The 25516-nt window shown below is 41.4% G+C and overlaps 1 pseudogene; it reads left to right on the top strand.

Annotated features, from left to right (window-relative positions):
• The first annotated feature begins 1151 nt into the window (after nucleotides 1-1151).
• The window catches only part of LOC143273536 (peptidyl-prolyl cis-trans isomerase A pseudogene), a 51587-nt pseudogene continuing 27222 nt past the window's right edge, over nucleotides 1152-25516 (top strand).

The raw sequence follows: 25516 nt of genomic DNA, 5'->3' as shown, positions 1-25516 counted from the left end.
ATGATGATATGGACCAGACCTCTGAAACTGTAAGCCAGCCCCAATTAAATACTTTCCTTGTAAGAGTTGCAATAATTATGGTGTGTCCTCACCGCAATAGAAACCCTAACTAAGCCGGGCAGTGGTGGCAAACACCTTTAATCCCAGCACTTTGGAGGCAGAGGCAGATGGATCTCTGTGAGTTCCAGGCCAGCCTGGCCTACAGAGTGAGTTCCAGGAAAAGCTACACAGAGAAACCCTGTCTAAAAAAAAAAGAAAAAAGAAAAAGAAAGAAAGAAATCCTGACTAAGAAACCAGGGCATGAGTTCAAGGCAGGAACCTGGAGGCAGGAACTGAAGCAAAAAAAATTATGAGGGAACACTGCTTACTGGCTTTCTTCTTCTCGCTTGCTAAGCTACTTTTCTTCTAAGATTGATATTTTTTAAAATGATGTGTACGAGTACTTTACCTACATGCCTATGCCTACAGAGGCCTTTGGACCCCCTGGAACTGGAGTTATGAATGATTGTTAACTACCATGTGAGGGCTGGGAATCAAACCCACATCCTCTAGAACAGGTTAACCACTGAGCATCTCTCCAGCCCCCTTAACTACCTTTTTATACAACCCAGGCCCAACATCTTAGCAATTAAGAAAATGCCTTGGGGCTGGAGAAATGGCTCAGCAGTTAAGAGCACTGGCTTCTCTTTTAGAGGAACTAGGTTCGATTCCCAGCACCCACATGACAGCTCACAACTGTCTGTAACACCAGTTTCAGAGCACCTGACACCCTCTCACAGACATACATTCAGGCAAAACACCAATGCACATAAAATAAAAATAAACAATAATTTAAACAAAAGAAAAGAAAATGTCTCACAGACATGCCAGCAGGCCAATCTGATGGCAGCAGTTCTTCCACTGAGGTTGCCTCTTCCCAGGTGTGTCAAGTTAACAATGACAGTGCTGGGTTTTGAAGATGCCACTGTCCCCTGTCACTGCTTGCTGCAGCCATGGTCAACCCCCATCGTGAGCCCCAAGGGACTGCATCTCTTTTGAGCTGTTTGCAGACAAAGTTCCAAAGACAGCAGAAAATGGTTGTGCTCTGAGCACCAGAGAGAGAAGATTTGGATAATAAGGGCTCCTCCTTTCACAGAATTATTCCAGGATTCATGTGCCAGGGTGGTGACATCACATACCATAATGGCGCTGGTGGCAGGTCCACCTACAGGGAGAAATTTGAGAGTGAGAACTTGATCCTGAAGCACACAGGTCCTGGCATCTCGTCCATGGCAAATGCTGGACTAAACACAAATGCTTTCCAGTTTTTATCTGTACTGCCAAGACAGAGTGGCTGGATGGCAAACATGTCATCTTTGGGAAGGTGAAATACAGCATGAACATTGTGGAAGACATGGAGTGTTTTGGTTCCAGGAAAGGCAATACCAGCAAGAAGATCACCATTCTGACTGTAGACAACTCTAATTCTCTGACTTTGGGGCATCTTACCCAGCATCCCATTCCTTCTGTAGCTCAGGAGAGTGCCACCCCACCCCCCATCTGCTCACAGTACCCTGTAATCTCTGCTCTCACTGAAGTTCGTTGGGTTCCATATTTTCCCCTCCAAGTCTAGCTGGATTGCAGAGTTAAGTTTATGATCATGAGTAAAAACTAAATAAGACTGTTAAAAAATGACAGTGCTGTTGTTTTAAGTGACCAGTTACCCTAGAAAGAATTAAGCAGAAGAATGAAGTAAGCAAGTTAATTCAAGACTTTGATGAGAAATTCAGATGCATGGATGATGAATAGATATCATACTCTGAAACCTGGGGCAATGGCTCAGTTAAAATGCCTGTTGCGAAAACCTAAGTGCCAGAGTTCAGATACCCAGAACTCACATTTAAAAAGGGAGTGTCGGCCGGGGGGTGGGGGGTGGGGGTGGTGGTGGTGGTGGTGGTGGTGGTGGTGGTGGTGGTGGTGGTGGTGTACGCCTTTAATCCCAGCACTCAGGAGGCAGAGGCAGGCAGATCTTTGTGAGTTCGAGGCCTGCCTGGTCTACAGAGCGAGAGCCAGGAAAGGCGCAAAGCTACACAGAGAAACCCTGTCTCGAAAAACCAAAAAAAAAAAAAAAAAGGGGGGGGGGATTGTGGTGGATCTCTGAAAATGGCCATTCTAACCAATCTGTCATCACTAGAGTCAGCAAAAGACACAGTCTCAAAAGATTAGATGGAGAGCAATTGAGGAAGACACTGGACAGTTACCTCTAGCCTCCATACACACATGCACACACACAGCTACAAACGCACGTGCATACACATGTGCATGCACATATACACAAAAGATATTCCAGGACATAGAAATGTTGGCTATTCATTTTCAGAGCCCCTCCTTGCTACTCCTAACTCAGGAAAAACCTTGCCAGCTTACCCCTAAAAAGAAAAAAAATGAAAAAAAGACTGGAGACAGGGCTTGGTGGCTATGAGTGTGTGCTGCTCTCACTAAGGCCCAGAGTTCAGTTCCCACCATCCGAGTACATGTGGGGTACACATGTATAGAGTTTTTAAGCAGCAAAATTATTCAAGTCTATTTGCATATGATTAAGAGCTCAAATGTGATTCTTTTGATGTAGAAGGAAGAAACAAATGATCTAAAAGCATATAAACCATATTCAATGAAACTATATCAGAAAAATATAGAAAATATATCAGAAAAAAATATAGAGAAAAAAACAACCAGCATCCCAGTACAGGATCATTGCTAGTTAGTTCTTTGTGATCATGATACTGGCTAGAGTTGTCTGGGTAGAGAGACCCTCAGTTGACAAAATGCCTCCTTCAGATAGGCCTGTAAACAAGTCTGTAGGTCATTTTCTTGATTAATGATTGAGGTGAGAGGGCCCAACCTGCTGGGGGCAGGCCACTTCTGAGCCCGTGGTCCTAGCTTGTATAAAAAAGCCTGATGAACAAGCCATGGAGAGAAAACCAGAAAGCAGCACTTCTCTATGGTCTCTGTATCAGTTCCTTCCTTAAAGTCCCTACCCTTTTTGGGTTCCCTCAATGATGGACTGTGACTGGGAAATGTAATCCAAATAAACCCTTCCCTCCCCAAGTTGTTTTTGGTTGTGGTTTATTATAGCCATAGAAAGTAAACAAGCACACAATCCCACATAGAACCAATGAGAAAAGAACCTCTCCATATTATGTACCAAGTTACTTAACAAAGGCAAAGGTATTAGAATAACGTTTCTCAAAAGAAATCCTCAATGCCAGGAGAGCATGGAGAACTAATGGCCATTGTCTTAGTTAGGGTTCTTATTGCTGTAAAGAGACACCATGACCACAGCAACTCTCATAAAGAAAGCATTTGATTGGAGTGTCTCACTTTCAGTTTCAGTTCATTATAATCAGGACCGGGAGCTTGGCAGTGTGAAGACTGATATAGTGCTGGTAGCTGAGAGTCTTACATCTTGCAGGCAACTGGAAGTTAACTGAAAGTCACGCTGAGGGAAGCTTGAGCAAAAAGACCTCAAAGCCTGCCCCTACAGTGACACACTTCCTCCAACAAGGCCACACCTCCTAATAGTGCCACTCTCTTTGGGGGCCATTTTCTTTCAAACCACCACATTTCACTCCCCAAATTCACTCTGGTTCCCAAAGCTTATAACTATATCATAATGCAAAAAAAATGCATTTAGTCCAACTCCAAAAATACCCATAGCCTATAACAGTCCCAAACTTGTTCCAAAGCCAAAAGTCTCTTCTAAGACACATGTCTATCTATCTCTTAACTGTAATTCCCCTATAAAAATAAAAAGCAAAAAGCAGATCACACACTTCTAACATATGATGACACAGGATATACATTACCATTCCAAAACATAGGATGGGGAGTATAGTGAGGAAATAGTGGACCAAAGCAAGACCAAAAACCAGCTGGTCTGATGTCAAAACACTCTTCAGATCTCCAACTCTGTTCAGGTTTGACTACAACATACTTCTTTTTCTTGGGCTGGTTCCACTCCCTGTTAGCAGCTCTCCTCAGCAGGTATCTGGCATCTCTAACACCTTGGGTTCTTCAAGGCAATCCAGGCTTCAACTTCACAGTTTCATTCAATGGCCTGTCTACTAGGCCTGCCCTTAGGGACGTCCTTGACACATGCCTGGCCTCATCAGCTTTATTCCATAACTCCTTTGTTCTATCTTTAACTCTAAAGCCAAAACCATGTGGCCGACACTGCCAAGTTCTGCTTCTTGATGGGGCTGGAACATGGTCCTCTTGTTCAATTACATCTTTACCAGCTTTCTGTCTTTCGTTGCCTAAGCTTAGTTGTCCTGGAACTTGCTCTGTAGACCAGGCTGTCCTCAAACTTAAGAGATCTGACAGCCTCTGCCTCCAGAGTGCTGGGATTAAAGGTGTGCCCCGCCACATCCCACTCTAAGTTTTTCTTTAGTTTCTTTCCACAAGTTGGAATCTTAGCTGGGTAAGATCTTGTCCTAAGGTCACCACTTCCTTTATTCCATTCTTACTCAGTTTATCTCCTTGAACACAGAATTTGCTGCATTCTAGTTCCTGGTGCTCTTTTTCTCCTCAAGATTTACATTTTTGCTCCTTTTCATTATAAATCTTCATTAGAGTTACCATTAATATCCACACGACAGAGTCTATACTAGGCTGTTTCAAGATTTCTTCTGCTACAGAATTAATCCAACACTCTTCGCTTTAGCCTCAGGCAGACTCTTCAGGACAAGGACAAAAAGTAGCTACTTTCTTCACCAAAATATCACAAGACCAGTCTCTAGGCCACATCCTAACATTCTTCTCCTGTGTAACCTCTTGAGCAAGCCCCCTACAACTCATTAAATCACATTCAGCACCACTGTTCTCCATGCTCATACTAGTATGGTACATTAAGCAGAGCTTGAAGTGTTACACTGCTTTCATAACCTAAAGTACCAAAGTCCAAATTTCCCCAAGCTAACACATGGCCCAGCCTATCACAGCAATACCCCACTCCTGGTACCATCTTCTGTCTTAGTTAGGATTCTTATTGCTATGAAGAGACACCATGACCATGGCAACTCTCATAAAGAAAACATTTAATTGAGGTGGATTGATTACAGTTTCAGAGGTTCAGGCCATTATCATTAGAACCAGGAGCATGACCGTGTACAAGCAGATGCAGTGCTGGTAGCTGAGAGTCCTACATTATGCAGGCAACTGGAAATTGACTGAAAGTCACACTAAGGGAAGCTTGAGCAAAAGAGACCTCAAAGCCTGCCCCCACGGTGATATACTTCCTCCAACAAGGCTACAGTTCCTAATAATGCCACTCCCTTTGGTGGCCATTTTCTTTCAAATAACCAGTCATCAAGTCCTGAAACAAAATAAATAATCAAGATTATTCAATAACATTTTTTTTGTCTTGAAGAAGGGGAAAAATAAATGCTAGAGGATGCAACTTTCATATACCATTGATGAATTATAAATTGGTCCAGCAAGTATGGAATCAAAATGGAACTTCCTCAAAAAAAAGCAAAAACAAAAAACTTACCTAAAAATAAGGTCTAAAGAGATGGCTCAGTGCTTAAGAACACTTGTTAATCATGAAGAGGATTCCAGTTTGGTTCCTAGCACCCATATGGCAGCTAACAACCTCCTGTAGCTCCAGTTCCAATGCCCTCTTCTGGCTACCATGAGTACTGCATTTGCATGGCACATAGATATAGATCCAAGCAATACACATAAAATAAAAATAAATAAATTCTGTCTTTTAAAAACACTAAGAAGCAAGAGCTAGAGAGATGACTCGGCAGTTAAGAGCATGGGCTACTCTTCCAGAGGACCTGGATTCAATGTACAGCACCCACTCGGCACTGACAACCATGTGTAACTCCATTTCATAGGATCGAATACCCTCATCTGGCCTCTGCAGGCACCACGTGCACACATGGTAAACAGACACACATGTAGGCAAAACACTCTTACACATAAAATAAAATATATTTTTAAAAACTAAAAATAGATTATTGTAGGATCCATCTGTAAGTTTCATAGGTATACACACCCCAGGAACCAAAGTCAGGATACAATAATAACACCTGAACACTCATGTATCATTCTTAGATGTCCATCAAAGAATCAATGGATAAAGACAGTGTAGTATACATATATAATGGAATGTTGTCATCCAGCCATAAAAAAATGAAATTGCCGGGCGGTGGTGGCGCACGCCTTTAATCCCAGCACTCGGGAGGCAGAGCCAGGTGGATCTCTGTGAGTTCGAGGCCAGCCTGGACTACCAAGGGAGTCCCAGGAAAGGCACAAAGCTACACAGAGAAACCCTGTCTCGAAAAACCAAAAAAAAAAAAAAAAAAAAAAAGAAATAATGCCATTTTTAGGAAACTGGGAATAACTGGAAATCATGTTAAGTAAAACAAGCTTGAGTCAGAAAGATAAATACCATTACATTTTCTCTTGTGAGAAAAATCTAGATTTTTTTTAAAGACACATATCTCAATCAATGGGGATTATTTGGGAAGAGAAAGAGAACCACCAGAGTAATGATGGGGATGTGTTTAATCAAAATACACTAATTATATTTGTGTATGAAAATGTCAAAATGAGGGTTCATGAGATGACTCAGCAGGTAAAGGCACTTGCCACCAAGCCTGATTCTATAAGTTCAAGCCCCTGGATGCACAAAATGGAAGGAGAAGCCTGGCTTCTGAAATCCGTTCTCTGACCTCTGACCTCTGTGGACATCATGACACTCATGCATGTGCACAGACACCAACACACAAATAAATAAAATGTAATAAAAAAAAGTCACAATGAAACCCATTAAGCATAATGAAAATATACTGGTTTTGGTAAAGAAGTTGAAGATGCAACTCTCCTGTCAGGAGGCTGAAGTGTTGCACAGAATACAGGGATCAGATAGTGTGCTCTTAAATCTAGACCTTGAAGAATGAAAAAGAGAAGAATTTATTAAAGTATTTGCAAAATCTCATACAATCAGATATTCTGAGAATGCTCTTGGGATGTGTAAAGAACACCAATTGCAACGCCCCTGATGCTGGAGTATCCGGGAGATACAAAGGAGACAGAAGGGACAAAATGGACCTATGTTATGAGGGTCAGTGTCCAGCCTTAGAACTAACACTGAAAACCCTGGCATTGCTCCTGCTAGGATGTTTGGGACTTGGGTACATCTCACATAACAGAACAGGTAAAGTTAGTTCCTAGCTGAAGGGTAGGAGATGTCTTTTCTTCTCTACATCAACTGCAGTGGCTAACTTTCCCAAATCACAAGTACAGAAGCACAGGTACTTAAACTCAAGTGTTATGATAAGTGACTCCAGGGTCTGCAGAGGTAGCTCAGCAAGGAAGAGCACTAGCTGCTTTCAGAGGATCTAAGCTAGCTTCCCAACACACTGGTCAGCTTACAACTTCCTGTAACTCCAACTCCAGGGAGATCAACACTTCTGGCCCCTGTGGGCACCTGCACACACAGACACATACTCACACACAGATACACACATACACACAATTTTTAAAATAATAAAGCTTAAAAGAAAAATAGTTTTAAAAAGATAAGCTAACAAAACAGAATCATAGTCTAGTTTTTCAACATTGACAAAACCACATCACCTGAAAATGAGCACAGGCCAGGTGGTGGTGGCACATACCTTTAGTCCCAGCACTGGGGGAGGCAGAGGCAGGGGGATCTCTGAGTTTAAGACCAACCTGGTCTACAGAGTGAGTTCCAAGACAGCCAGGCCTACACAGAGAAACCCTGTCTCAAAAAGAAAGAAAGAAAGAAAGAAAGAAAGAAAGAAAGAAAGAAAGAAAGAAAGAAAGAGAGAGAGAGAGAGAGAGAGAGAGGGAGGGAGGGAGGGAGGGAGGGAGGGAGGGAGGGAGGGAGGGAGGGAGGGAGGGAGGGAGGAAGGAAGGAAGGAAGGAAGGAAGAAAAGGTGAGAGAGAGAGAGAAAATAACCATAGAATCATAGTGCATAAGTTAAAGACAACTCCACATCCACCAAGAAGCTCATTCCATAATGTGCCCTGCTCCCTCCACCCCCTCTATATGCTGGAGATCAAACCCAGAGCCTTATGTATGCTAGACAAGTCACTGAGCTACATCCTCAAGCCACTTTTTTATCAAGAAAATGCTCTCAGCCTCCTGGTCCAACAGTTTCTACTACATGTATAGTCTCTCTGTTCTCTCAGACGCACCTGTCAGACCCCCTTCCTACTCTGAGCTTTAGAACTATATCCGAGATGTCATGGTTAGTCTATTACTTTTACTTAATCTGAGTTTCTGAATTATCCCTTGCCATGTTCTATTTTTAAAATTATTTATTGTGTGTTTGTGCTTGCATAAGTTCATGTGCACCACGTGTGTGCAGCAGCCTGTAGAAGCCAGAAGAGGGAGTTGGATCCCCTGGATCTAGAGTTAGAAGTGGCTGTGAACCACCACATGGGTGCAGGGAACCAAACCTGAGTCCTCTGCTTGAACTGCCAGCGGTCTTAACCTCTGCAGCCTCTCCAGCCCCTGGCCATGCTCTTCACCAGCTCTGTTCCTGAAGTATGTAGCTAGCAGGCATGTTCTCAGCTTCCACACAACAAATTGGGAAAGATGAAAATTGTTAGGAAAAAGGTCTGGAAGAGGTCACAGTGTTTTGCTTGTCTTCAGTATGCAATAAAAATGGATTTTTATTATCCAGGTAGAGGAAGAATCAAGTTGGCAGTAGCTTCTACATCGAATATTCCATTTCCTCCTTGAAAGTCGTTGGTTGCTTCTACAGACTGCTTCTCAGCTTCAGAATTCTTTGACAGTTTTTCTACATAATTGAATTCAGAAGTCTTATTGATACTGTAAATTTTGTTCCTGAATAGTCCAGAGCATTTCAAGGTCTTCACAGATTACAATTATTTTCACCTGCCTGTCTCTTCATTTAAAGCCATGTGTAAGTGTTGGCAACAGCTTCATGATAACTAATAAATCTGGAAAATGATGAAGTGTGTGTGTGTGTGTGTGTGTGTGTGTGTGTGTGTGTGTGTGTGTGTGTGTGTATGTGTGTGTGTTCCTATAAATGGAAGAAGAGAGTGTTTAGCTTCAGTCCATACCCTGGAGACCCCAGGAACCAAAGAGAGTGCTTGCTACACTTTCACAGGAGAGATCTGAAAGGCTATCAGTAAACACAAATGAAACTGCCCAGAAAGATGGTGATTTGAATAAGAATGGCCCCCATAGGCTCAGAGGTTGCAGTGTCTGGTCATTAGGGAGTAGTGCTGCTTGAGAGGAATTAGGAGTCTAGCCTTGTTGGAGTAGGTGTGGCCTTGTTGGAGTAGGTGTGGCCTTGTTGGAGTAGGTGTGGCCTTGTTGGACAAAGTGTGTCACTGGGGATAGGCTGTGGGGTTTTAAAAGTCCAAGCCAGTTCTAGTGTCTTCCTCTACCTGCTGCCTATGAATCCGTGTGCAGAACTCTCAGCTACTTCTCCAGCATCATGTCTGCCTTCCTGCCGCCATACTTCCTGCCCTCATAGTAATGGGCTAAACCTCTGAAACTGTAAGCCAGCCCCAGTGACATGCTTTCTTTTATGAGTTGACAGTGTCTCTTCAGAGCAATAGAACACTGACTAAGACACTGTTCAACCTGGTAAGGATGGCAGAAGTGTGTGTGTGTGTGTGTGTGTGTGTATGTGTGTGTGTGTGTGTGTGTGTTTAGGAGTAAGAGGACACAAAATAATGCCCAAGATGTTTTTTGAAGTTTTTTTGTTGTTTTGTTTTGTTTTTGTTCAAGACAGGGTCCCACTATATAGCTCTGGCTGTCCTGAAACTCACTGGCCTGGAATTCACAGACATCCACTTGCCTCTGCCTCCCAAGTGCTGGGATTAAAGGCCTTTACCACAGTACTCGGTCAACTTAAGATGTTTAAAAGAACCACAAGCTACACTCTGTCCTCAGCAAGCATCCAAAGAATGGATGCTCCTTTAGCCAATAAGGAAATATCATCACCATTGACTCAGAGTATGGATGCTGTTAAAGGATGGCAGTGAGTTCTGAAGAAACAAGCAGGCATGGGCTGTGGTGAAGGACAACGAAGATAGAAAGTATGGAAATAATCTCCACACAGTCCTGGCAGGAGATAAGCCTGCAAGGGAGGGCCACACTTACTTGTAAAAACAGAAAAGGCATTGGATGGGTCGCCTGGCAATATCAGATTAGAGAAACATAAAACCCTCCTTTTACAAAGTATGCGCATTCAACAGAAAGAGTAACTTGGTTTTATTGCTGAGATTATGGGAAATTCCCAAAGAAATGGAACAAATCCAAAAGCTGGGCTGAAAACCAAGTCAAGAAGTGTGCACATTAGAAAGACAATGAAGGTGTTGGGTTCTATGGAACTGGAGTTAGAGGAGTTTGGAAACTGCCCTGTGATGGTGACAGGATCTGAACTCAGGTTCAGCAAGCACTCTTAACCACTGAGCCATCTGTATTAGCTATTCACCGGGCTGCAGCAACCAAAGACCCCACAAATGTAACCTAAGGAGGGAAGGGTTTATTTTGGCTCATAGTTCAAGGTTGCAGTGGATCGTGGATGGGAAGTGATGGCTGCAGAAGCCTAAAGCAGCTGGACACACTCCATTAATAGTCAGGAAACAGAAAAACACATGCTGGCACTTGGGGGGGCTTCTTTTTCATTTAGTCAGCAACTGGAATATGTCTTCCCACCTCAGCTAACTTGATCTTAGAAAGTCCTTCATAGGGCTGGCAAGATGACTCCTGGGTGAAAATGCTTGGTGCCAAAATGGAGACCCAAGTTTCATCCTAAGAACAAATACAGCGTAAGGCGAGAAATGACTCCCACAAGTCTGACCACTCTAGATACAGAGAGAGAGAGAGAGAGAGAGAGAGAGAGAGAGAGAGAGAGAGAGAGAGAGAGAGAGAGAGAATGTAGGAAATCCTCCACAGGCCAAGAGATCTGTCTCCAAGGTAATTAATTATACACCCTGACATGTTGACAGTCAATATAAACCACAACACCATCATTAATAGAAGAAAATATGAATTACACAATTAGATCTTAGATAATTCAGAAGGAAGTAATAGACACAGAATATAAAATGACGGTATGAAACGATTAAAAAACAAGAGATGAGGGTGATAAGACAGCTCGGTGGGTAATGGGCCTGACAACCTGAGTTCTGTCCCCTGATGCACGTGCTAGAAGAGAAGTTGTTCTGCAAGCTGCCTTCTGACCTCCACATATGCTCCATGTCATACATATAGCCACAGCCCCATCAGTCACAAACAAATAAATAAACCAACATTTGAAGAAATAAAAGATGGCATTTCAAAAGCATATGAGCAAGAAAGGAGCATCATTTACCAGATAGATCAGAGAAAGGATAAAATAAAACACTAGAGTTAAAAATATAATCACACAAGCTAGGTATGGTGGCGCATGCCTTTAATCTCAGCACTTGGGGGGCAGAGGCAGGAAGATCTCTGAGTTTGAGGACAGCCTGGTCTACGGAATTCCAGGACAGCCAGGGCTACACAAAGAAACCCTGTCTCAAAAACCTAAACAAAACAAAACAAACAAAAAAAAACAATTACAGAAGAAAACACAACAAAAATCAATGGATGACTAAATCAACAAATTAAAAACAGCTGAAGAAATCATAAATTGAAGAGAAAATCATCTAGACTGTAGCACAGAGAGAACGTTAGCCGAGAAAGGTGAGCCTATGTTAAAGGGTGTGGTGACAGGATTGCCGTATTTTGCTGTGAAGAGTGAAGGAACAACTATTTTAGGCATAAACTCTGCTTCTCTGTTTGAGTATCCCCCAAGTATTCTAGAAATGAAAATGGCTACGCTTCAGTGAAACTGGACTTGCGGGGATAGAGTGATGGCTCGGCTGACAGAGGGACTATTGTGCAAGCATGAGAACCTGAGTTCAAATCCCCAGCACCCATGTAAATAGCCAGTTTAGTAACAATTTTTGGCAAACAACTCCCAAAACGATGATCCATGAAAAAAAAAAGATCCAAGTTAGAGATTCCCAACAGTGTTACTACATTGTTCTGAAGTGGTATTTTACTATTAAGCATCAAACTTTACTGTTATGTTCTTTATGATCTTTTTGTGTGTAATATTATTAATAAATTAAGAATATATTTTAAGCAGGATGGGATGGTGCACACCTTTAATCCCAGCACTCAGAAGACAGAGGTAGGTGGATATCTGTGAGTTCAAGGCTGGCCAGTCTGGTCTATATAAGAAGTTCCAGAACAGTCAGGGCTATGTAGAGAAATCCTATACACACACACACACACACACACACACACACACACGGAGAGGGAAAGAGAGAGAGGCAATTTTTAAGACAATGTCTTGTGCACATCAGGCTGGCCTCCAGCTTGCTATGTAGCTGAGCATGGATGACCTTGACCTTCTGAGCTATCTCCTGAGAATACAGACACCTGCCATGGAGTACAGGGAATCAAATTTAGGGCTTCATTCTTACTAGACAAGCACTCTACCAACTGAGCAACATCATCAGCCCAATAAAAACTGCCATGAGGTTAAACCCCCAAATAACATGAGGATAAATATAAAAGAATAAAGTTCTTTGACAGTTGTTCTTTAGAGGACAAAACGTGATTTCTCATTATGCAATGCATTGCAATGTATTTGTGTGGAATATAAACGAATTATAGGAAAATAACATGACACAGATTAGGGAATCTCTTTTTCTTTTAGTGTACTACAATAAAGGGTTCAAATGAAGACATAAAACAGAAAATTGAGGGCTATACAGAGGAACCTTGTCTCAACAAACAAACATAGAAAATTGAGTTAAATTAAGAAAAAGGTAGAGATTTCAAGTTCAATATCTTTTTAAAGTTGAGTTAAATCAGACACAGAAAACTTAGAAGATAAAGAGTGAGTCAGGCAGTGGTGGTGTACTTGGGAGACAGAGACAGGCCAATCTCTGTGAGTTTGAGGCCAGCCTGGGCTACAGAGTAAGTTCCAGGAAAGGCTCCAAAGCTACACAGAGAAACCCTGTCTCAAAAAACAAACAAACAACAACAAAAAAAGAATGAGATAAAGTTTTTGGATTTTTATTCCTGCTGGTCCAGATCTAGCTGTTTTCTATCTTCCCATCAAAGTACTGTTCTAGACTGGCTGTGGACAAGTGGCCACAGGGAAGACTGGGGAGAACAGGTGGTGCTTGGCAACCAGAAACATGCCTGCTGTTGTCCTGTGAGCCCTTCCCCTCTCTTGGTATTCATGAAAGTATTAGGGAGAATAATCTAGAAGTCCTTTCTATCTCCCCTCTCCTCATACTCTCCTCATTCCCCAGGAATCAAGCCCAGGGACGCATCATGCATTCAAAGCATTTGCTCTACTACCAAGCTCCAAGCTTTAACCCCAATTTCTTACTTCGTGGTTTGAGATTATTTTAGTGTGTGTGTGTGTGTGTGTGTGTGTGTGTGTGTGTGTGTGTGTGTGTAGTACGTGCATGCCTGGTGCCTTGTGGCTATCAGAGGGCATCGGAGCCCCTGGAATTGGAGTTATGATGGTTGTGAGCCACCAGTTGGGTGCTGAGAACTGAACGCATGTCCTCTACAAAGGCAACAAGTGCCCTTAGCTGCTGAGCCATCTCTCCAGGCTCCCTGTTCACTGCTTTTTAACTTTAAATAATCTCTAAGTGTCCCTGCCGACTCCCTCCTACTCTTTGCCTTCCCTGCTTCTTTTCTTTCTTGAGCTGGTGTGGGCTTCACTTGGATGTACTTACTGAACACTGACAACCACCCTTATGCAAGCTCATGTCTTTCTGAGAGCTAGTGTTAGTGTTTGTATCTTAAATCTTGGTATTTCAGTTCTGGTCTTCACAACATGCACGTAGCAAGCAGAAGAGGAAAGACAACAAACTCACCTTCCTGATCTTTACTTCCTTGAAGTAGTTACTTCATTCACTTTAAGACTTCTAGGCCTGTGCCCTTCCCCCCACACCACTTATTGGGCTATGCAAGGGTCTGTCATATAATTTACATACACCTCTGTGATGGTCTGAATGAGATGTTCCCCATTCTCAGGCATCTGGGTGCTTTGTCTCCAGCTGACAGCACAGTTTGGGGAGGACTAAGAGGTGCAGCCTTGTTGAAAGAAGTGTATCACAGGAGCTGGGCTTTCAGAGCCTAAAGACCATCACCATTTTTAGTTCATTCTCTCTGGTTCATGCTTACAGTGAGAGGTGACAGCCCTCGCTCCATCGTCATAGACTCTGACCCTCTGGAACCATAAGCACAAATAAATTCTTCCGTAAGTTGCTTTGGCCATGGTGTTTTATCACAACAGCAGAAAAGAAATTAATTCAGTTTCTCACCCTTCCATATTTAGCTCTCCAAATGAAAACTGTGTAGTTCTATGTGGTCAGATTACCAATTGCTTTCTGTCCTATCTCTTCAGACCATTATTTGGCAAGTCTGAAATAGTACTTGTGATGCCTATTCTTGGTTGTCAGCTTGACTATGTGTGGAATTACCCAAGCCTCCAGGTATACCAATGAGGGATTTTTCTTCATTAAATCATTTGAGATGGGAAGACCCACCAAACATCCAGGCCACGTCTTCTGGTGGCAGCCTATATAAATGACGTGGGTGAAGGAAGCACTGGCTCTTTGCCTGCTTGCCTACTCTCTCCTTAGCAAGTTCAAGGGAGCAAGTGGGGGTCATTTACGGTTATTTCCCATCGTTGCATGTGCTGCCCTCAGCTGTCGTCCTCCAGGGCTGTTGCAGAATACCAGATGAAGATGACCTAGAAAGCTCCAGCCTCTAGAGTGAGGATTATAGTGAAGTTCTCATGTAGTGATTGGTCACACTGTAACTTCCCACACGTACACTATGGACAGGAATAATAAGGGAGATTTTCCAGGCTGTTCTGGAAAATTCTACCCATGGTCATATTTGTAGGAGGGATTCAGATATGTAGTCACAAAGACCCCTTCTTGGTTCTGTATCTGCTCAATGAGTCTCTTCTCTTTGCTCTCTCAGTTCTATCACTCTACCACTGAACAAAGGGTCACTTTTAGGGTAAGTCAACATTTTTGTAAGTCAGAAGAGAAGCAAATCTAGTAAGAAAAAAATGTCTGAAGGTATTTTGACAACACATTGGAATACTTAATTGACTTTCAATTAAGTTGCTTAAGTTAGTTGCTTTCGAATAGTGAGAGATTGGTGACATGTGTGGAGTCTCTTTTTAAAACTGTGAACAGGAATTCTAGCATGGAAAGGCTGTCAGAATCAGACTGCAAGATAATGTTGGTAAAGCTGCAAACTGATCATTTCATTAAAAATGGAAGATGTTCATCTTTGCTCTAAAAAAAGATCAAGAGTTTTTGACAAGTATTTTCTCGATTAATTTATGCTCGTATCATAAAGGGCTGCTAAATAAATTAAACTTCAAAACAAATTAGTAAGGCAATTAAGAAATGAAAAACAAGGGTTTCAGATATATTACATACATAGGAATATGATTAGAATAATCCACAGCATCTGTAAGGCACTGTGCATTTGTTAAAAAGAAACACTAATGCTAAGAATTTTCTAGAATCAAGAAGAATACAAAAATGCAATCCATTACACAATTTAGAGTTAAAAAAATCTAACCAAGGCTTGGCAAAAGGTCTAATGCTCCTAGTTTGTAGACTCCCAAGTTTTCTGTGGGTCTTCACAGAAAGGACCCAAGCTAAACGTACCAAGAAATAAACAAACAAACAAAAAACCCAGCTTGGTTTAATAAACTATTGTTGAGAACTTGTTATAGTCCATTTACGTTGTTTGGGCTGTGGTACCAACCCATGAACCAACTTCACCTTGGATGTCTCTGTGAGGGTGTTTGGAGATGACACCAACATTTAAATCAATGAATATTCAATAAAGCAATTTGTTTTTCCTCCAGACATGAGTGAACCTCATGCAATCAGATGAAGAAGGCCCAAATAAAACAAAGACTAGCCTTAGAGATAGAAGAGAGTCTACCAGTAGACATTCTCTGAACTTGGACTGTAATGCAATCCTTTTCAAGAAACTGGGTGTCTTATTTAGGGTTGATATTGCTGTGATGAGATATCATGTCCAAAGGCAAGTTGGGGATGAAGGGTTTATTTGGCTTACATTTCCACATTGTAGTCCATCATTGAAGGAAACCAGGACAGGAACTCAAACAGGGCAGGAACATGGAGGCAGGAGCTGATGCAGAAGCCACAGAGAGGTGCTACTTACTGGCTTGCTCCCCATGGCTTGCTCAGCCTACTTTCTTATAGAACCCAGGACCACCAGCCCAGGGATGGCACCACCCACAATGAGATGGGCTCTCTCCCTCAATCATTAATTAAGAAAATGCCCTACAGATGGATCTTATGGAAACATTTTCTCAATTGAGGTTCCCTCCTTTCAGATGACTCTAGCTTGTACAAGTTGATGTAAAATTAGCTAGGACACTGGGTCACCACTCAAATAGGCCACTCTGAAAATTTTGCACTTACCACCCACCATACTTACATGAGATAATTGCCTAAATTGAGACATGCATACATAAAATAAACAAACAAACAAATAACAACAACAAAACCCAACCACACTCACATGCACACAGAATTCTGTGGGGTTTTTTTGTTTGTTTTGTTTTTGTTTTTTGTTTTTTTGAGAACCTAGCATAGCATCTATGTAATAGGAATGTTTTTTTTTGTTTTTGTTTTTGTTTTTGTTTTGTTTTGTTTTGTTTTACCTTCCTCTGTCTCTAAAGTCACAGGGTCTTATATTGTAGTAGAACAGGCCCATAAGGTCAAGGAAATTGGTTCAAACCAGTTGCCAAGGTATGCACATAATGTACTTCCTATGAGCCAACCTGGAGTCTTCCTGAGGGCCTAGCAACAGGCACTGTCAGAGTTCCTGATCTTTGTCAGAGTTCCTGATCATGCCCAGCCAATGAGGGACCACGCAATGCCACCAGATTGGGACATGGTTGCTGGGAGGAGGGTATATAAGGCCTTCCCCGTTATTGAATAAAAGAGTCTGCTATTTGCCTTCAACTGACTCTCAGTGTCTGTGTAATTGACACCGCACCTTCTCACCCCCCTCCCCCAAGGGAGCTGTTAGGATCATTAGATGTTAGCAACATTAGATGACCCCTGGTGTCATTTGAGCCCCACCTCCTAGATGCAGTTGATTCAACGTGATCCTTTTCCAAGAATCTGGAATTGGGGCAGAGATAAATGTCCTCATTTAGTTTTTATTAATGTGATTAAAATAAAAAAAAAAGCCCATGACCAAAAGCAAATTGGTGAAGGCAAGAGTGTGATAGGCTTATACTTCCTTGTTATAGTCCATCATTGAGGAAAGACAGGGCAGAACTCAAGCAGGAACCTGGACGCTGGAACTAAAGCAAAGATTATAGTTGCTCACCTTTCGTGGTGTGCTCTGCTGGCTTTCCTATACAACCCAGGACTACCTACCCAGGGGTGGCATGACACAGTGGGGTGGCCTCTCCCACATCAATTGGTAATCAAGCAAATGTCCTATAGACATGCCTGTAGTCCAATCTGATGGAAGCAACTCCTCACTGAGGTTCCCTTGTCTCAGGTAATTCTGATTTGTGTTGAATTGACAAGTGGTAACCAGTGTAGAAATGGAATATTCAAGTGTGAAACATGTTGAAACAGTAACATGCAGAAACATGTTACTGTTCAAGGGTGCTGCTGGCCATTTTTCAAAGGAATCAAATGACAGAGAAAGTCATGGCAACTAGAAAAGTCTGTCCTGGAGTCAAGAGAAACAAATGAGAGCTATGGGGCACTGGGTTTGTTCTTCTTGGAGCCAACTGCACTGTGTCTGGGGTTCTCCATCTGATGTAGCCTTCATTTGAAGTGTCTCTGTCACTTGCAACCAAAGTGCTGTAATAAACTCTACTGTACTGGACAATTTTCTAGCCACCACTGAATCAGAGACAAAAGGGCAGGGCCAAAGGATGGGGAAAAAAAAAGATAAGGAGGTGTAGAAACATATAGTTTCCTTTCTGCCACCCTTCCAAATGGTCCCCCCCCCCCAAAAAAAGGCATGGTCTCCTTTGGAAAAAAAACAAAACTTCCAGTAGTCAAGGGAGTATAGTATAGTAAGTGAAGAGATATTTAATGCTTCCATATTTGGAAAACAAAACCAGGAAACAAAGTTAAACTTGAATTTCAGATAAATAGTGGGTAATTTTTTTAATGAAAGTTTGTCCTAAATATTTCATCTGGCAATCTCTGAAACATGTTATAAAAAAGAACTGCTTCACCTAAACTGAAGTATCTGAGAAGTCTTGCTTATTTATTTAGTTGGTTAGTTGTTTCCTAGAGAAAAAATGCTGGAGTCATTTTAAAGGGCATATGACATATGAGCTCAGATGGTGAAGAAAAAGTCAGAAGAATGTTTGAGTACAGGAGAGAGAGAGACAGAGACAGAGACAGAGACACAGAGAGAAACAGAGAGACAGAGAGAATGGGAGCAGAGGAAGTCCTGAGTAAATGTGTAAGGAGCAGATGAAGCCTTGAGAGAATGTATATTATTGACAAGCACCCCAATGCCTCAGACTTTTGGGAACTGGCAAAGCCTTCCTCTGGTCCAAGCATGAGTATTTACCAACCATTGACAAGTGTGTGCAAAACCCAGCAATTCTACCTTCCTCCTCCTAGATGACTGCAACCTGAGACTAGTAACCTTCCTGTGTTGCCCATAGTAAACACACTGAGGTGCATAAGAAAGAGACCAAGGTTCTGTGTTGTGCATTTGGTGCTCCTCCATCAAAGTGAGTGCAGCACAGCACTCCCCAACTTTTCTATTAGTGTGTCTATACATCTGTCTTTCTTCACTCCCTTATTGCCTCAGTCAGGTTTCCTTAAGCAAGATGGTGTCTTTGATACCCATAGGTGCTAGGCAATTAAATTAAAAACATCTTATCCTCAGCCCTGTAGCAGGTCACTTGCAGAAGCCTGTCCTCTTTCTCCAGTCCCTGGGAACTCCACAGAACCTCCCTGAAGACCCAGCCTTCCTCCCTCACTCCATCCCTTTATGTGTCAATACCCACTCTCTACCTAGGAACCTGCTGGCCACATGGGCATGGGAGTCAGGTAAGCAATCTGTCCTCAACTACAAATTCCCCAGTCTCAACCCCAGGATAACTCTCAATATCAATGTTCTCAATTCCTCCAATAAAAAGACACAGTCTAACAGATCATATTAAAAATCAGGATCCATTCTTTTGCTGCATCCAAGAAAGACACCTTAACATCAAGAATAGGCATCACCTCAAGGTAAAAGGATAGAAAAACATATTCCAAGCTAATAGACCCAAGAAGCAAGCCAGTGTAGTCATTTTAATATCTGACAAAATAGGCTTCAAACCAAAACTAATCAGAAGAGGTAGGGAAAGACACCACCTATTCATCAAAGGGGAAAAAATCCACCAAGAGACTATCAAAACATTTATTTAACAAACACAGTGGCACCCAAGGTCATAAAAACAAAACAAAAAACACCACTACAACCTAAATCACCTATCAATGCTCACACAGTGTTAGTGGGTGACTTCAGTACCCCACTCTGGTTGATAGACAGGCCATCCAGACAAAAACTCCAGAAAAATGCTGGAGCTTGTAAGCGGAAAATTCTCTCCCATCTGCCTGTTCCCAAATACCAGACAGCAGCTTCTTAAATAATTGACTCCAAGGCTTAATATTATTTATAAATGCTCAGCCAGTAGCTCAGGCTTATTACTAATTAGCTTCTATACTTAAATTAACCCATAATTCTTATCTATGTTTAGTCACATGGCTTAGTACCTTTTCTCAGTGCGGCATTCTCATCTTACTTCCTCTGCATCCAGCTGGTGACTCCTGACTCCACCCTTCCTCTTCCCAGAATTCTCATAGTCTGGTGGCCCTGCCTATTATACTTCCTGCCTGGCTACTGGCCAATCACCATTTTATTAAACCAATTCCAGTAACTAATTTTTACAGTGTACAATGTATCCCACAACATTTTCCCTTTCTTGTCTAATTAAAACAGAAGGTTTTAACTTTAACAGAGTAAGATTATATACAACAAAAACAATTATTAAATAAGAACTACAGTACCAGTATCTAATCCATTTTCATTGGCAATATTAGAGAAAATAATCTTACCATGGTGAGTCTAAAGTATTGTATCTAATTTATTCTTTTATTATAACTAAAGAATACTATAACTATACAAAGTAGCCAAATGTTTCTGTCATTTCTCACAATTTTTGGAAGTCATTTGCTTGCACTTTCTGCTTACTTAGTTAATATTATTTCCTTCTCGAGTTCTCTGGAGTTGGAGACTAGATAGTTATAGTTTTCCTTGTTAACAAATTCAGAACAGAAACTCACTAAGGAGATGTAAAATGGATAAGTTTGAGAAATATCAAAAGATAGCTTTTGGTTGGTAATACAAGTTAGGATAGAAAGTGAAGTAGGTACAACACTTAGGACTCACCAAAATAGGATAAATAATGGAGTGTTTTCTCTGAAATTGTCAACTGTTAATGAACTAGACATTATGGATGTAATTATTGCCTATATATGTAGTATGTAGTTATTGTACTTATTGTATGTAGTTTTTCTTATATTAATTGTAATTTTTATTTTTAGACAAAGAGGGTAAATATGGTGATATTTTATGTATGTTCTAACATGTGGGAGCCCGTTCTGGGGTTCCTCGTGGCTTTACCCAGCAGGTCCAAATAGAGGATGATCAGGACCACGGGCCTGAGTGCAGGTGTCTGAGATGGTCTGCACTTGGCTGTGCTGGGGGAGGAGGTCTTTTGCTCCACCCCTTGGCGTCTCTATAAAAACCCTGGACCAGAGACAGTCCGGGCCCGTTGGAATAGGTTCCAGGCCCTCTCGAGGCTATCCTTTATTTTCTATCTGTTTATCTCCGCAACATTCTCCGCTATAAATCCTTCTATCTAATATTTCCTGCTGCTCGCACTCAAGAAAACTCTGGGAAGCTGTGGGGGTGGTGGGTAAACGCCCCACAGAATGGCGCCGTGAACAGGGACTAAAGAAAAAAAAGGGACTAAAGAAAAAAAAGGGACTAAAGAAAAAAAAAGGGACTAAAGAAAAAAAAAGGGACTAAAGAAAAAAAAGGGACTAAAGACAAATGAACAGGGACTTAAGACAAAGTAATAGGGACTAAAGATAAAGGAAAATAATAGTTTTATTACAGAGTTTTTGGTGAAAGTGCTGAGTTAGCCCTGCCAGTGGAAAGGCATGCCGGTGTTATGGAATATATATATATTTTTATATATATTTTTTGGGAAGGCAGGCGTTTTATCCTCGAGAGAAAAGGAAAGCGGACTGGAAGGATGTCCGATGCTGCAGCGAAATTCTCTTCTGTCAAAATTTTCTATCTTCTATCCCTTTCTCAATTTCTATCTGTGATAAGTATAAGATATAGGGTAGTAATATAGTTTAGGAAAAACTTAGAAGTATAAGATTGTGTAGGAAAAAATAAGTAAGGCAACTAGACAGAAAAACTCAATTTTCTAACTTTGGGGGCTTTGAAAGCAAACTGGGGAAAAAATCTTTCTTTGGGCTTTTCGGGTAGTAAAAAAGCTCTTCTTGGAGCTTATGGGGAAGGAAAAGTTTCCTATGGAAGCTTTTGACCTCTGGACAGCTGAAAAGCCAAATCCAAGCAGCAGGAGAAAGTAATTTCTCCCTGAAGCAAAAATGGGCGTGTAAGAAGTCAAAGTTTAAAGTTGGGAAGTTTTGGGAAAAGTTGGTCTTTCTCCTGGGGGGAAAAATCTTTCTCTTAAACTATAAAGCTTTTCTTGAAAAATTTTTGGGGAAAAATCTCTCTAAAAAGCCTTAATCTTTTTCAAAAGCTCTCTTAAACTTAAAAACTAAAAACTAAATTTGACAAAAATTAGAATCACCTGAAGAGATTAGTATGGGGACCACCTGTGATTAGCTCTAAGGGAAAACAACAAACCTCTTAAGACAGCAAAACCTCTAAGTTCTTTCAAGCTTTAAAAATCATCCCTGCAATGCAGGAGGCAAGGACAAGTTTCTAAAAACCCCTTCTAAGCTCTGTCTCTTCAAGCTAGTAAAAGACAGTGGGTCAGAGTACCCTGAGGGAAACGCTTGGGAGAGTGTGGGTAAAAAGCTACAGAGAGCCCAAAAGGGCAGGAAACTTTACCTGAGAAAAGCAAAATAGTCAAGCTTCACAGTTACAGCTGAGCTGAGGCAGCAAAGGTTTTGAGTGAGCATTTCAGAATGAAAAGGTGCTCCTAATCGTCCTATGCAAAGATTCCCTGAAACTGTTAGCATTGTATCCTCGCTTCTGAGCAAAAACCCAGGGGTGACTGGCCAGCGTCTCTGAGTTGGAGTGCATTTCGGGGATACTAGGGTTCCTGCAGTTGTAAACTTCCTGGAGCACAGAGCTGAGGCAGGAAGGTGCAGCACCCAGGGGAAGATTGCTAATGAACAAACAAAGCTAAAGCCGGTGGGAACGGCACAATTGTCCACTTTCCTACAAGTCCCGGGTTGAAAGGTCCACAACTACAAAAAGGAATCTGAGAAAAGCTTTCCTATCAGAGAAAGGACCTTTCTGGGAAAACAGTAAAGCTGAACTGGGTCTGAAGAAGTCGTGCTGCCGAGTCAGAACGCTGTCTGGGGAAAGAGCCCAGCCAGGGAAGAACAGAACTAACCAGGAGTAAAGCTTTCTTTTCTGTCAGAGAAAGCATCTCTTTGAGAAAAGCTTTGTTTCAACTGACTCCCGATGAGATGAGGGGAGTGTAGCCCTGAGGGGTGATTGCCTCTGGCATAAGCTCTGTCCTTGAGCACCCAAGCAAACACAACCCACTGGGGGACTGGGCCAGGTGAAGGCCTGATGTTGCAAAGCACCTGTCCTAATGGGAGTTTAGAGATGGTGAAAACCTCCCTTGCTAAGCTTGATTTATGAACACAAACCTCAGACCCCGAAAAATAGAAACGGACAAAAGCCCCTACCTTCAGTAGCAGGGAAAGCCGCCGCTCTAGTGTCGGAAACTGTTTCTGGGGTAGAGGGGATAAACTGAGACCAAACTGGGAACTGTCTGGGAGAAAGACTCTGAAGAAACAGAAGGGACAGATTACCTCCCCAGAAAATGTATGACCTGAAAAAGCTGCTAGAATTGGAGGCAGATTCGGGGGAGAAAAAAAGCCCCTTCTTCCAAAGGCAGCTAGCAGAGGTACAGAGCCGCAGACAGATACCTGAAGCTCTGCATCTGGGGGGGAAGGAACAAGCAAAATGAGAATAAGAGCAGTGGGAGAAAATCTCTGAAGGAGCTGTGGAAAAGCTGTTGTAAATGATCTTGTTTTTCACTGACTGGCTAAAACAAACACAAGCCCCGAGGAAAGTTGCTATCAGAAATGCCAGCCTCAATGCGCGCTAACGAGGCAGGTGTGGATCTGATCCGGGGGCCAGTGTCTAATGAAGGAGAGACACCTGTTGAAGCCAGCTGAGGAGAATAGAAATCTCCCAATGTCCCACAATTGAAAATGTAAAATGCTTGTTCAAATCTCCCGTTGCAAAAGCAAAAAACTTTGTTCAAACCTCCCGGGCAAGAATTTGTAAACAAGTATGGTAAAAGAGAACCAGTTGACTCTCAAACCCGAAAAGAAATATGGGAAATGATATAAGGGACTGATATTATTATGGACTGATATAAGGGAAATGCATTCTGGGAAAGGTAGTTTTTCCGCTAAAGATGGTGACATTGCCCTGAAACACTTTTGTCAGCTTGAAAATACATTCATGGTAAACTTAAAATAAAGCCTTTAAAAGAATAAGGAGGAAAATCATCTAAGAGTTTAAGTGTCAGTTCCAATGAAAAATTGAAAGGATATGGAACTAGGTGCTTCATGGTTTGGGGCTCCGTTGGTAAAATGCCTTATTTACCCTAATAGCTGTGCAAAGTTTTTACGGCAGTTGGATGACAAAAAGCTACCTATAAGAGCAAACAAGTCGCTTTAAAATCCTTAAAATACCACCTAATAACTGTACAGTTTTTGGCGAAGAGCTTTACAGCAGCTAAATATGGTAATTTCACCCTCAGTGTGAAGTGAAGTTTTCAGAAGAGCATACCAAAAGTACTGCTGTAATAGAAATGTTTGTCTGAATTGAGGCATTTAGGGGAGCTATTATGAATTTGGGTGAAGGGACAGCCTCTAGTTAAAAAACCGTTTACCGCTGACAGTGCATCTCTGCCTGTCCGGAACTGCTGAGAGAACTCACAACTTTGGGGTGTGGCTTCGTCCTGAGAATGTTACAATCCCCTAGCAACAAGTATCACAACTCTATAATGACAACACTCACTAAATCCCAGTGCTTTATAACAAAGCTAACTATAAACTGTAAACTTTAGAAATGATGTACGTACTTCCTGTCTAGTTAAGAGAATCTTTCTGATAGATGGTGATAATAATTAAGAGTAAGAAGTAGAAAGACAAATATAAGATATGTGAGTTTATAAAAATTCTGTCTTGTTAGATCTGTGTTAAGAAATCTTTAGGTGTTTGCTAAGTTAGATATATGCTAATGGTAGCCTATATAAGTGTGTAAAATAGATCTATAGAGTTCCTTTAAGAATATAAGCTTGTAAGAAGTATCTAAGGTAGTCTTAAGACATGTAGTAATAAGCTTGTAAGATGCTAGTTGTAAATGTAAGTTTAAATAAGAAATAAGATAGAATGGATATAAGTATATAAGAATTAATAAGAAATATATTTGCTAAAGTAGTTCTATAGTTTCCTTAAAGTATAAATAAGTAGATGTTAATATGTTGTATATGAGTTTGTAAAAACGTGTAAATGTTGAATATGAGTCTAAATGCTTTGCAAGGCAAAAATGTTATATGTGAGTTTGTGAAAAAGTGTAAATGTTAAGTGTGAGTCTATTAATGTATATGGTGAAAACACCTGAGACACAGGAGATAGTGTCCTAGTAGACTGCAAAATAGGCAGTCTGAATGGTTTCAAAAGCTCCAGAAGCCGCTAAGAAGCTAAGAATGGCGGACGCCAGAACCAGCACAAGGCATCCGCAGCTGAGATCCGTGGAATATCAACGCAGCACAGAAAAACCTGAGCTTAACAGCAAAAACGGTGCGGTTTAAAATCTTACTATACTAAAAAGGTCTGTCTGTGAGAACAAAAGTTGCAGAGACGCTTGTTTGAACAAAAATTATTAACTGCAAAAAGTTTTGGTTAAAAAAGTCTCTTCATATTTGGAAGTAAAAGCCTGGTACCAGAATTTATTTCTTATTTAAACTTTTTGAACTTAAAATGAGATAAAATTACAAAAACATTTTGGTTATGACTTTCTTCAAATTTGGAAGGCTAGTACCAATATTTATCATTTGAATTTTGGTACTTAAATGAAATGAACAAGAGAGATTTCATTGCAATGGGACAATTTTGA

This window comes from Peromyscus maniculatus, chromosome 5 (genome assembly GCF_049852395.1).
Source record: "Peromyscus maniculatus bairdii isolate BWxNUB_F1_BW_parent chromosome 5, HU_Pman_BW_mat_3.1, whole genome shotgun sequence".
In the NCBI taxonomy this organism is placed as follows: domain Eukaryota; kingdom Metazoa; phylum Chordata; class Mammalia; order Rodentia; family Cricetidae; genus Peromyscus; species Peromyscus maniculatus.
Note: the sequence above shows the minus strand (reverse complement) of the source record. Positions and strands in the feature narration are given on the sequence as shown.